Source organism: Aotus nancymaae, unplaced genomic scaffold (assembly GCF_030222135.1).
Source record: "Aotus nancymaae isolate 86718 unplaced genomic scaffold, 86718_ANA_hifiasm-v0.15.2.pri h1tg000021l, whole genome shotgun sequence".
NCBI lineage: Eukaryota > Metazoa > Chordata > Mammalia > Primates > Aotidae > Aotus > Aotus nancymaae.
This window is the reverse complement of record NW_026988433.1, coordinates 7043953-7057159: the sequence shown is the minus strand read 5'-3', so window position 1 is coordinate 7057159 and position 13207 is coordinate 7043953. Positions and strand designations below refer to the sequence as shown.

General features: G+C 41.2%; 1 long non-coding RNA gene across 2 annotated transcripts in view; it reads left to right on the top strand.

Annotated features, from left to right (window-relative positions):
- LOC105728104 (uncharacterized) overlaps nucleotides 1-13207 on the top strand; it is a 72049-nt gene that overhangs the window by 6699 nt on the left and 52143 nt on the right. Inside the window, exons 2-3 of one of the 2 annotated variants that reach the window (XR_010343764.1) lie at nucleotides 4834-5173; nucleotides 8044-8178. This is a non-coding gene — a long non-coding RNA (uncharacterized LOC105728104). Of the gene's footprint in view, nucleotides 1-2; nucleotides 105-1355; nucleotides 1544-4833; nucleotides 5174-8043; nucleotides 8179-13207 lie in introns of those variants that run through there. The other variant, XR_010343765.1, reaches the window with a different exon arrangement.

Below are 13207 nucleotides of genomic sequence, written 5' to 3'. Positions count from 1 at the left end.
AGTGGAGGGGCTTCTTTTATATGCCTCTTCCTGCTTGCTTTGACTTTGGCCATGTGGAAGAGAGATGAGGCAGGGCTTCCAGGAGATCCTTCAATCAACCCGTGGTGATGTCACAGCTAAACGTGGAGCATTGCACCAGGGAGGGTCCTTCGAAAGCTCAGAGAGGGTCAGATGATACAAACACCTGTGTCCCTGGAGGGGAAAGCTAAGGCAGGCAAATGTGATCAGAGATTCTGGGTAGCACACCCCTGAGAGCTTTCAATATTAAAACAAATAAATCACAAAAGGATTAAAATGTGTATTTTCTACCTGTGAAACCAAATAGAAAATGAAATTAAAGATTAATTTTAAAAGTACCAAACCTGAGAAGGTTTTATTTTCATTGCTTTTCCCTTTTTGGAAAGCTTTCTCTGAACATAATATTGAACTTAAGGCTCAGCATTGTTAAGTTCATTTTTTAGAAATGATAATTGTATCACCTAAAATATTGAAAAGTAGAAAGATCTGGGAAAAAACTACATATAAAGGGCACAAAATCTGGAGTCTGAGGGTCTCCTGTGTTGATTTAAGATTTGTTTCATAAAGAGTTGCTTAATGAGGATAATTCCTTACCAGGGACTTGGGTAAATTAAATTAGTTACCAGTGATGGAGTAAACACTTAGGATACATCTCAGTTAACATTGGTTTTATTGACATTGAGAAAAATGCTAACACTGGGGGCAGACGGCTGTTGATTCTGTCTCTGCCACTAAGGCCTTAGTGCCACCAGTTACAGCACACTGTTGTGTCGTTTTCTGTTCTCCCAGCAAAGAGCCATCCCCTGGTAGGTTAAATTCTAAGACTAAATACAGATAAAACCAACATTATTCTATTGTTGCATAACTACAAAATTAAATGAATTAAAGAGAAGCTCAAGCAACATGTGTAAACTTATCTCATTCCTCCCCAGCATCCGTCCATGCTCCTCGGATCTCAAAACCCAGACTGAGTTTAGTCTAAATGAACATGCCTTCTCTCTCAACTGGTGTGCACAGTGCCTCTTGTATAGTTGTTCGGTGCAGAGTTAATGAGTGAATAAGTGAATGACTTAAATATCTTTAATCAAGGTACTAGCTGATTTTTATGGAGCACTTAGTAGAAGTCAGATACTGTTCTGCTGTTGAGCAAATATTGTCTTATTTCATTAGCACAAGAATTTTGGAGAGTGTAACAAAGTAGGCTCTATTCAGGCTATATACAGGAGCTACTGAATATAGAAATACATAAGAAACGAACAAGGGGTTATGAAGCATTACCATATGCACTTTGTCTTTTACAGATCCTTTTTTTATTTTTATTTTTTTTTTTTTTACAGATTCTTAATACTTGAATTAAAAGGAAGATGGTCATTAGACAGAAACTGCTGCTAAAAGTGACAAGCAACTTAGCAATGCACATTAGGAGCAAAAATTATAATTTATGCTACATATTTTTATATGCAGGCAAATCTGAGACAGAAGGAAAATCAAACGGCTTAAAATAAAACAAAACCCTTAAAATGTGTAAGTCCCTGACTTCAGATGTCACTTCAGTATGAACCAGCTGCAGAGCCACATCCTGGGGCCCAGTGGAGTGGGGAGGTTCACAGTGGATTGCTATTATTGTGTGAGTTGGGATGAATTTACACTTGTGTCTCATAAGGCAGGAACTTCTTCACCTACAGAAAATAATAAGCAAATTCATATCCTTGTGAAAATGAGAGTAAGCATACCCAATAAGCAACACAGCCGCCATGGTATTTTATGGCAACTAAGTAAGTATATATATATATATATATATATATATATATATATATATATTTTTTTTTTTTTTTTTGAGACAGTTTCGCTCTTGTTACCCAGGCAGGAGTGCAATGGCACGATTTCGGCTCACCGCAACCTCCGCCTCCTGAGTTCAGGCAATTCTCCTGCCTCAGCCTCCTCAGTAGCTGGGATTATAGGCACGTGCCACCATGCCCAGCTAATTTTTTGTATTTTTAGTAGAGACGGAGTTTCACCATGTTGGCCAGGATGGTCTCGATCTCTTGACCTCGTGATCCACTCACCTCAGCCGTAAGTATATATTAAGTGGCTTAAATCTTCAGGCAACCCACAGGGAGCTGTGCTCCTGTTTAGGGGAAAGTGAAAGAAGATACTTAGTGAAGGTGTGACCCTGCAACCTGCTACTTTCAGTGAGACCCCCATCAGTGTGGACCACAAACAGCCCAGAGACATCTTGCCTGCTGGGGAACCTATCAACAGGTGGCCATGGCTGCTTCTTTACCTACTTTTCTGGCCATGAATCCAGGGGCCATAAATGAGCCTGGCACACTCCCTAGCTCCTTGTGTTATTTCTGGAAAACCACCTTTGCACTTGCCTCTCATGATTGACACCCTCCACCCAGGCAGCCACAGCCTTCTGCTTGGGCCTTGGGTCTGCTAGAATCTCAATGGCGGTCTCTTGAGATGCCCCGAATTCCATTATTAGTAATGTTTTAGATTAAGCGTCGCCTCTTCTAGTCGTCTCTTTCTACTCTTCAGCAGCAGTAAGAAGCTTGTTTCTTACCTAGTGGAATCTGTTGACCGCTAATTATTTCTAAAAAACTTAACCTTTTTCCTAAGGTTTCCAATACTTCTTTGAACTTCCTCTTCAGGCTGAGAACAGCTGAGAGACAAACTCTCTTCAAGGAATTTTCACAGATGCAATGCCCTTAATTTTGTGTGGGGAAGTGGGACAATAAACACCCATTGGAGATCACGATGCAGGCTGGTTTGACATTTAGGATATCAGCTCAATTAAAATTTATCTCTTAGCTTTTACATTATGGCTTGAGGACCTCTAAACACTTTCTTTCTTCACTGGTGTTTCTTCTCCCTCCTGAAACTGGAATTCTAACAGCAACGTCCTATCCACCATCAATAGGAATTACAGATATACCTCTGACTTGCACGCAGACACCACTGCTGAAGGAGTTTAAGTGGGTGAAATGGGAAAATACCAATACAAAGCCATAAAGCAATGGCTGAAATACCAGTGGTTGATATACTCTCCTCAAAGGACAGAATATGGTTATGACACCAGGAGACTTTAAATGTGTAATTATGGCTCTAATCTTAGGCTTCCTAGTGTCAACTCTCAGCTACCCCAGAAATACCATCAGACAAACATGTTGATGAAGTAAAGCTGAGTTTGTTATAATCGCTGCAGCAAGAAAACCTCACCTTGACTGAATGTTGGTAATCTCTCAAAAAGGGGATGGTAACCGAAGATATGTGTCAGGTCCTGGGTCTTGTCAAATGACTGGCGATCTGTGACCTTGGAGGAAAACACTGTCTCTTCTGAATTTATTGAGCTATTTTGACCATGCCTAATTTTCATATTTGTGCAGTCTTTAGAAGCACACGGCAGTGTAAGGTGTGACCTCTCTGATTGTTTCACTGTCTCCAGGATGCGCTTTCTGTCCGTTTATTTCACGAGGAATAAAAGCATTTTTAGGCCAGGCGCCGTGGCTCATGCCTGTAATCTCAGCACTTTGGAAGGCTGAGGTGGGTGGATCACCTGAGGTCAGGAGTTCAAGACTAGCCTAACCAACATGGTGAAACCCCAACTCTACTAGAATACAAAAATTATCCAGGTGTAGTGGCACATGCCTGTAATCCCATTTACTCAGGAGGCTGAAGCAGGAGAATCACTTGAACCTGAGAGGCAGAGGTTACAATGAGCCAAGATTGCACCACTGCACTCCAGCCTGGGTGACCAGCGAGACTCCCTCTCACCACCCCCACCCCACAGACACAAAACAGCATCTTTAATCTCATCCCACCAATGTAATGTTAGGTCTCCTTGGATAAATGTTATTTATCCTTCTTCTGCCCTAGAAGAGCTGTTTTTGCTTTCACAGCAGAAGACTAGAAAGGGAAATTCTTAGTGTAAAGATCTTGTTAGTAGTGGCACTTCAGGCATTTCAAGAGGAGACTGCTCAGCCCACATAGATACCATACCTAGGCACCAAGCCAAGGCTGCAGGGTGGAGCACATCAATCATGGGGCCATCTGCAAAAGGTGGCTTTGGTGGATTAATTGATTGGAAGTGGCTCTTTCCATTCCCCTGTTCCTTATTTCTCTTTCTCCCACAGATGTGGGAAAGAAACTTATTTCCCCACAAGATTTCCCCAAGCAGAGAACTGGCTGTCTCCAATTTCTCCAGGGCGATGTTCTTAGCACTTACACAGAAGCATGATTCTTTTCACTGGAAAATTCACAGGGCCATATACAAGTAAAACAAATAATTTCAAATGCAAAAAGAAAAAAAAAAAGCCCCTTAGAGTGAATCTTAGAGGCATAAACAAACCTCTTTTGTTTTACTTGTATATGGCCTTTTACTTGTATATGTTTGTTGTTTACAACAAGCAGATATTCTGAATAATATGAACTCTGGATTCTGACGGCCGCCTACCCAAAAAAAAAGTGGGACTCTAGGATGCAGCATTGTGTGCAGTGTCAGAAGCTAAGCTGATAGACTCAGAATCAGAAGTTTTCTCTCGTGTTCCTTATGGCTACTGGCTCTTCAGAGAGCCCAGCTGAGAATCGGGTTATCTTTAGGGCTCTCAACAGGAGTGGAGAGGAGGGTGGTGAAGGTAGGGACTGACATTTTTACTTGTCCACCTATCTGGGAATTTTCTTGCTGACAGAATCCTGATGTGACTGCAGTGCAACATACTCACCCACAGTACATAGATTCTGATAGGCCACAGCTGAAAATCATGGCCTTCATGATCCCCTTTGTCAGGACTGGTTTTCTTGGCCTCTCTTCAGCCAAAGGGGAGTGTCTACTTGGGAAACCTCTAAGATGAAAGCCACTTTGTCACCTTCTTCCCTCCTGCTTGGGACACTCACGTAATGCTTGGCACTGAACTTGCCGTCTTATCACCATGAGACGAGACCCAAGAGGAGGAAAAGCCAGCACAGAGAGGATGACAACGAAGAAAGATGGAAAGAGATGAAATGTCACGTGATGTCATGGAAACGTGGACAAAGGCACAGAACCACAAACCTCCCGATCCTTGTGAAGGAAGCAGTTCATATTCCTTCAGGGAGGAACTGCTGCTCGTTGGGTATTTATCCTTCTAGGGCTGAAGCATCCTAAGCAATACAGGTACTATTTTACCTTCATTTTATTTTAACTATGCAAGTAATATTTAATAATTGGCCAAAACATAAAAAGGATAAAAAGAAAACCCCAATCAATTCTAATCTCATCATGTTTAAGTATTACATTGTTTCTATTCTGACTGTTCACAATTCATGTTTTATTAATTCTCTTCTCCATGACAAAGCAGGAAATATGCTTAGTCTCTGGCCTATCTCCTTAATCCCTCTCTTTTCCAAATTATCCAATTCCAGAATTAGAAAGCACATCACCTTAAAACAAACCCAACAGGCTAACTTTTAAAATCCTCGTCTGATAGATGTCATCCAGCATGGTGCTAATATTTTGAGAGTGTCCAGCACGCAGGGGCCACCCATTAGCTGTTTGCAGATTGATTAAGTAGCACATTAGATTGTTACTTGTTTCCAAGAATAAGGCTGGAGTCTGCTTACACTTACAGAAAGTCACTTTGCTTATCTCTTGAGTTGCTAGCACAATCTCTTTAGAGGGTTGGCATGCTGAAAGGACCACTATTTAATAGCCAGATAATCCAGCCATACTGACAGGCAAACCTTCAGAAAGACAAAAATCTCCTGGCACTAGGAGTTAGCTCTGAATAGCAATTAATGCCCATACATGAGGCTTTTCAGAGACCTGTGAACTACACAAAGGAATGAGGCTCTGAACTGATAAGAAGGTGCTTTTCTGTCAATACTACCTATCATCAGGTGACCTTGCCAGGAAGTTGAGATATACACTGACAAAATTGGGAATATTTGATTTTTTAAATAAAACATATAAACAAACACAGAAGAATTAAAAAGGAATTTTAAAGAATTGCCTTCAAGATGCTTTTGATGACAAACTCAAAATATGTTACTACCAAAAGATATTCAATCCTTTTAATATAAATTCACCAATCCTATATGATCAAGTTACACCACATGACCTCATTTAATCTAAGTAATTCCTTAGAAGCATCATCTCCAAATACAGCCACAGGGAGTTCAGGGCTTCAACATATGCATTGTGGGGAAATGCAAACACGTAGCACATAACATTGAATCACCAGAAATCTTGTGACTAAGCATTGATGAAAACCAAATCCTTCACTGATAGTTTTATACCTCTGATGATTGGAGGGACAATTATAGACAAGTTTCTCCCTCCACTCATTTCAAAACTTGTTTCTCCTGCACTATTCACATCAGGCTCACTTCTAGAACAAGCTCATAGCAGGAACCAAACCTTGACCCATCACCTTGAGTGGGTTGACACAGTGGGGAAGAATTACTCCTGGAAGTTCTTCCTACAGCAAGACAGTGAGCCATAACTGTACTGAGAATTGAGTTCGGCCATGTAAATACATCCCACTAAATCCAGACAAATGTGCACCCAACTCAAAGAACCCTTAGCCGCATGGCAAACATGCCTGCAGCCACTGGACCATCATGCAACTTGGGGATGCATGACATCGGAGAAATTATTAGGTTGGTGCAAAAGTCATTAAGATTTTTGCCACTGAACATAATAATAAAAACCACAAGGACTTTTGCACCAACCTAATAGAACAAAGGTCTTGATGGATTGTAATGAAAGCATCTTTTGTTGCATGTCACAGAATGAACACATGGCCAGCCCTTCTTCCTGAGGACTGGGAGATCTAAGCCAGTGAAGGGCTTTGCAGCTCAAGCTTCATTAGTTTCATGGAAAATCTGCTTCTTTCCAGGACTGGGGACCTCTGGAAGCTGGACATAGGGCCCTTCCTTCTCTCTCTCTTCCTCCAGAGGCCCTGCCAAGAGGAGGTTGGAGGCCTTCATTGTTCCTATGTCCATTCCTCCCCCAGGCACTTGGAGGATGGCACTGTTTTTGAGTGTGCAAGTCCTTCTCTCTTCCTGTTGGTAAGCAAAAGCTCTCACCAAAGCTTGACAACCATATTCCGCTTGTCTCTCCAAAAACCCTACTCAGAGAAAAGCCTGTTAGCATAGTGAGGCATCATAGTGTTGTAAAACCCTGCAGTGGGGTGGCACAGAGGCTGGACTTTGAAACCAGACTCCTTTTGTTCAAAACCTGCCTCTTCCCCTTACTATCTGTACACACCTGTGCAACTTTGTTAACCTCTCTGTGCCTTGTTTTCCCGTTCTGTAGCATAGGGATGATATGGGACTGCTGTAAGAGTTAAATGAGTTCAAGAACATGGAGCTTGGACTAGCACCCAGTACTTGCTAACTGTGGGCATCCTAACTATCATTGTCTCCTAAGAACCAGCCCTTTGTAAACTAAGTGCCAAAAAAGAATAATGTCTTTCTGTTTTCCACTCTTCCTCGTACCTTCCCTGAGGCAATGAACAGGGATCTGACTCTGTTGGGCAGGAAGTGGGTGGAAAAGGGGACACTACAAAGAGAACCTGAATTAAAAGATGATAACATCTCAGAATATTGTTTTAGGCACAGATACATGAAAAAATTTCAACATAATTTTTATCCTCTGCTCACACATGAAAGTCTCAGGTGCCTTAAATTCACTTCTATGTGAAAAGTTATTTACGTGGCTTGTTTTTTCATATGTAAAAAAAGTAAACAAATTTGCACATTGACTACTTAGGGTGTCTGAGGTTATGGGAAACTCTGATTCTTTCATAGGATTCTCTCTCCCTCCTCTGTTCCCTCCCTTGTTCCTTCCTTCCTTTCTTCTCTCCCTCCCTCCCTTCTTTCCTCTCTCCATCCTGCCTCCCTTCCTTTCTATCTCCCTGTTTCTTTCTTTTGCTGCTGTTGATATTCATCAAGAACCAGCAATGCTGTTATGAATGTACAAAATAGATTCTTCCAAATGGCTTTCTTCTCCTAAGAGATGATAGATTGCTTTTCTCTCCTCAGTGAAAATCAGAAATTGAAATACATGAAGCACATCTTGAGCAGTGTCATGGCAAAGGAGTCTGGCTTGTGGAGTGTCTGTCTCCGGAAATCTGGAGAACTGGGAGCAGGAGATGTGACCTTGCTTCACAACTGCAGGTGAGGCTGGGTCAGCTCTCCCAGTCCTGAAGCACATGCAGGGTTTTCTCTCCTAATAGCAGCACCCTGACTGCCCTATGTGCTTTTAAAATTGGTTTTGCAACTTCTTTCCCCAAATTCACAGTTTGACTGATCAGGGATAAACAAGTCAATTCACAGACTCAGGGAAATTTTACAGAGAATGGAAGGGAAGAGCACATCCTCACTGGAAATTATCAAGCCAATACATTTCCCAGATGTTTACTGAAAACAGTGATATAATTACAGATGCAAGGTCAGTTTTCATTGAGTGTACCGTGTGCCCAACAGAGACCATAAATTCAGCAGAAATGGAAGGGACCATCCCATAACACAGCACAACCAAATCACCTGCACAGACATTTTCTCTACTATCAGTGTGACTAGGTGCAATCCCAGAAATGCTTTCAACACCTGCAATGTTTTTGGGAATATGGGAGAAGCTGTGTCCTTGTTTCTTTGAAATCAGTAAGTAAAGATCTGAGACGTTTATGCTACCTGAAGAAATCAAGGTCTGTCCCTAAAGTCAATTCTTAGTGGTTTCCATTCTCTCATTTAGGGTAAAGCTCCATGCCGTAGTAAATGAACCTCAAGATACGTAACGGTTAGAGACCCATGGGGGTTTATTTTTCACTCATTGAAAGTCCAGACCGGTCGTTTTTGTTGAGGGGTGAGCGGATCCACCAAGCACTGATTCAAGAACCTAGGCTCTTTCCATCTTGTGACTTCTTCATCTTTAACAAGCATCTTCTGTGTTGCAGCAACAGAGCGTGGAGGACCACCCATGAGAGGTCTTATAGGTCAGGCTGGGAGGTGGTGATACGGCTTCTACTCATCTTTCTCTGCTAGGTCCTTGTCCCCTGCAAGGGAGACTATAAATAGAGTAGAAATATGAGCTCAGGAAGAAAAGGAAAGAGGTTTGGTAAATAGCTATTCACCAGGTAACTGACTTGCTAGTTAGTCAGTCTCAGCAGCTACAGCCTTTTAAAAAAAATCATACATAATGTCTTCTAGTTTAATTAGGGGATGATTTTAAACTTTCAAAGAGACAACTGAGAGGCATAAATACCTGCAGCCTTGTTTCTATCTGGGTGATGTTGTTGAAAACCACAAGAAAAAGCTCTTTTCCTTATCAGACTTAGTAATAAGGCATTCTCTATAGCAAGAAAGTTATAAATGCTGCACAGTAGAACACAGCTATTTTGTTCTCCTAAGATGAGAAAGAAAAAAATATGTAAAGTGTTTGAAAAAATTCATTTGCTACACCAAATATTTTTCAAGGCTGGGTTTTCTGTCACTGCCTTTTCTTTATTCTACAATTATGGAAAGCACATTCTTTAGGACAGGGACAATCTCTCCATTGACAAATATGCTAGAAAAGTCAAAATCTTCGACAGGCTCAGCACTGGTGGTGATTCAGAGGGCCCATGCAGCATTTGTATCATTATTGTAATAGAATATTATCATAAACATGAAATGGAAAACAAACCTACTGTGTGCTGGGCACTGTGCCAAGGACTTCACCTGCAATAATCCTAAACATCCTACGAACAACCCTGTAAGCTAGGTGTCATTATTACACCCATGCCACAGATGAAACAATAAAAGATGCAGTGAAGTTAAGAAAATTAGCTGAGTTCACATGACTTGCTAAAGAAGCAGAAATAGGACAGAAAATTGCCACCTGCCTACTCCCGTCCCTGGCAGACCACATGCCCAGTGACTTGGCTTTTAGTTTTTATAGCACATATCACTTCTAACATATGTTACCATCTTATTGTCTTCTCTAATAAACTGTAAATTCCATACGGACAGAGACCTTGTTTGTTCACTTTTGTATCCCAAACACGAACAGTGCCTAGCACATAACAATGCCGTAAATACGTAGGAATGCAGAAATGAATGCAACCTAATCCTAGGAGATTCTCCGTTCGTAGCTTTTCTCTACATTTTGCCTTGACTTTTTGAGTTTTCCTGTATCCTTCCATTATGTTGCTTTCTAAGAAAGATGAATTTTCTATCCTTCCTATTTATTGCAACCAGAGACTCAGACTGGTACAGAAAAATACATTAGTTTAATTATTATTTAAATTATTGGGAGTTGCAAACAAAGTCACTCTCTGTCCTTGTTATTTACAGATATTGTGTTTGCAAATGTACTTGCTACAATGTACTTATAATTCCAAAATCAATGTTTCTGGGGTTTTTGTGCTCATTTTTGAGCATGCATGAAACAGAAAAAAAAAATTTAAGTTTCCACCCGACATGACACAAGGTGACACTGAGTTTTCCTGTTTCAGCTCTCACAGCATAAATGTCCTTCTTGTGGGCTATTTAGTACCAAACTGTTTGCATTCTTGTGTTTCTTTCTTTCTTTTTTTTTTTTTTTTTTAGAGACGGGGTTTCACTATGTTGGCCAGGATGGTCTTGATCTCTTGACCTCGTGATCCGCCCGCCTTGGCCTCCCAAAGTGCTGGGATTACAGGCGTGAGCCACTGTGCCCGGCCTATTTTTGTGTTTCTTTAATGGATGACTTTGCTGTTTAACATGGCATGCAAGCATAGTGCTGAAGTCTTGTCTACCACAAGAAGGCAGCGTGAGGTACCTGACAGAGAAAACGCAAAGACGCTTCATTCAGGCATGAGCGACAGACAGCGGTGCTGACTGAGTTCAGTGTTAATGAGTTGGTGCTATATATTAAATAAGGTGTCTTTAAACAAAAACACACATAAGACAAGGTTATGTATTCATTGATGGATGAAAATGTTGTGACAAGAGGCTTGCAGAAATTTCTCTCTATTTCTCCTAGAAAATGTTCAGTATTGATAATTCCACGTCCAAGGTGATGCTGTAGAACATAATTACTGCAGGATGGGGGATGGCTTGGGGAAAAATTGGTCAAGGAATACAAAATATTTTTTTAGATAGAAGGAAAAAGTTCAGGAGAACTATTGTATAATATAGTGACTGTAGTTCACAATGAGGTATGGTATTCTTGAAAATTGCTGAGAAACTAGATTTTAAGTGTTTTCATCACAAAAAAATAAGAATGGGGTAATCCATACAGTAATTAGCTTTATTTAGTTATACAAAGTATGGTATGTATATTTGAAAATGCAAGGTTGTATATCATCAGTATATACTTCTTCATTTGTCAACTAAAAAATTTAAAAAGAAAAGAAATAACTGCAACAGATAACAAAAATGTATTTCTACTTGGGAAAACAGTGAACTAGAATATCCTTAAAGTTTCTCCATCTTTGCAGATATTTTTATGAAAAGAAATAGAAAATCATCAGCGTTAAAACTTGTCTCTATTTTCTACGGCAGAATCATCTTTTCAGTACATTGACTGTTGTTTCAGAGATAACTTAATCAACAACGTTACAAGGAAATTATTAAAGGGAATATGTGCATTTCCGGCTTTGTGCATAGGGTAACTTGCCTTGTTCTCGGCTGCCTGCGATATTTATTGCGCTTGGTCTGTTGGCATTTTTATGATGCTGTGATTCAAATTTTATAGCTGTTTTACTGGGCTAATTTTCCATGCTGCATTTCATCAGCCCATCTCAGACACCCATCAAGTTAACTCCCCTCCCCTCTGCATGACTGGATGCTGTGAATCGCACCTCCTCATCATCCAGAAAACTGGGCACACTGCGCTTTGCAGCAGCCTCAAAACAGAGGTCAGGGAGGAGAAGCACGCAACATAGAATGTTTCCCAAAACCTTTTCTCATGGAATGACTAGTAGGTGAAGAAAGCTCTCTTTTCCCTCAAACATTTCTGTTGTTAGAGCTGTAGAGTACCTGTAAAATTAATGAGATAAATGCTAAATTATGCACCAGATCGCCACTGTGATAAATTAACCTGGCCACATGAATAGTCTCCTCTCTCCGGAGAAGGGTCCCTTTTAAAATCTCGTTGTGATGTGGCCCAGGTTGAGTGGGGCTTTGCATTCAGGTAGGGATGCAATAAAGGGATGGTGACATTTGGTTCCCAGTGTGTCTCTTGATTTGAAGACTGGTGAGACCACATCTTTCTCAGTAACCCCAACCATAATGAGTTAGTTTATTTTTCCATAACACTCTTGTTCAAACGTTTACTATTACTGTGCAGATACAACAGGCCAAATACCTCAAATTCCATTTTTTTGGTTTTCAAATCCTCAAAGCGGAGAGTTGTGAGCTGTGAACATTGTCTCTCCATGACTGGATACTCGGAATTGGAATCAGAATGACCAACCATCCCGATGTGCTTGGACTGTGGATTTCCTAAGACAGAGGCTTTCAGTGCTAAAGCTGAACAAGACCCAGGCAAACTGGGAGAAGCTGGACACCCTGTGAACCGTCCCCTCGCTGTGTGTCTGACTAGGACATCCAGTCTTTCCATTGCAAGTGAGGGAGTGGAGTGCTAAGGACACCAGGGAACACATTCCAATCTTATTTATTTATTTTTTTTGAGACGGAGTTTCGCTCTTGTTACCCAGGCTGGAGTGCAATAGCGCGATCTCAGCTCACCGCAGCCTCTGCCTCCTGGGTTCAGGCAATTCTCCTGCCTCAGCCTCCTGAGTAGCTGGGATTACAGGCACGCACCACCATGCCCAGCTAATTTTTTGTATTTTTAGTAGAGACAGGGTTTCACCATGTTGACCAGGATGGTCTCGATCTCTTGACCTCATGATCCACCCGCCTCGGCCTCCCAAAGTGCTGGGATTACAGGCGTGAGCCACCGCACCTGGCCTCCAATCTTATTTTAAACTTGGGTCCTACTGCAGGAAAAAATGGTAGAAATTTTTTAAAAAAGGAGCAAACAACTTCCCCCTACATCTCACTCTGCACCATCTATTTCCATCTTCACCTCCTTATTCAGATTCCCTTTTCAGCTTAATTTGTTCAACAATCATTTACTGAGTAGTGCCTACTCTGTACAAACGAGGTACTAACCAGAGTCGTGCTTGTGTGCCAGGATAGATCATGCACATGCTCGCGCTCTCTCTCTCTCTCTCTTTCT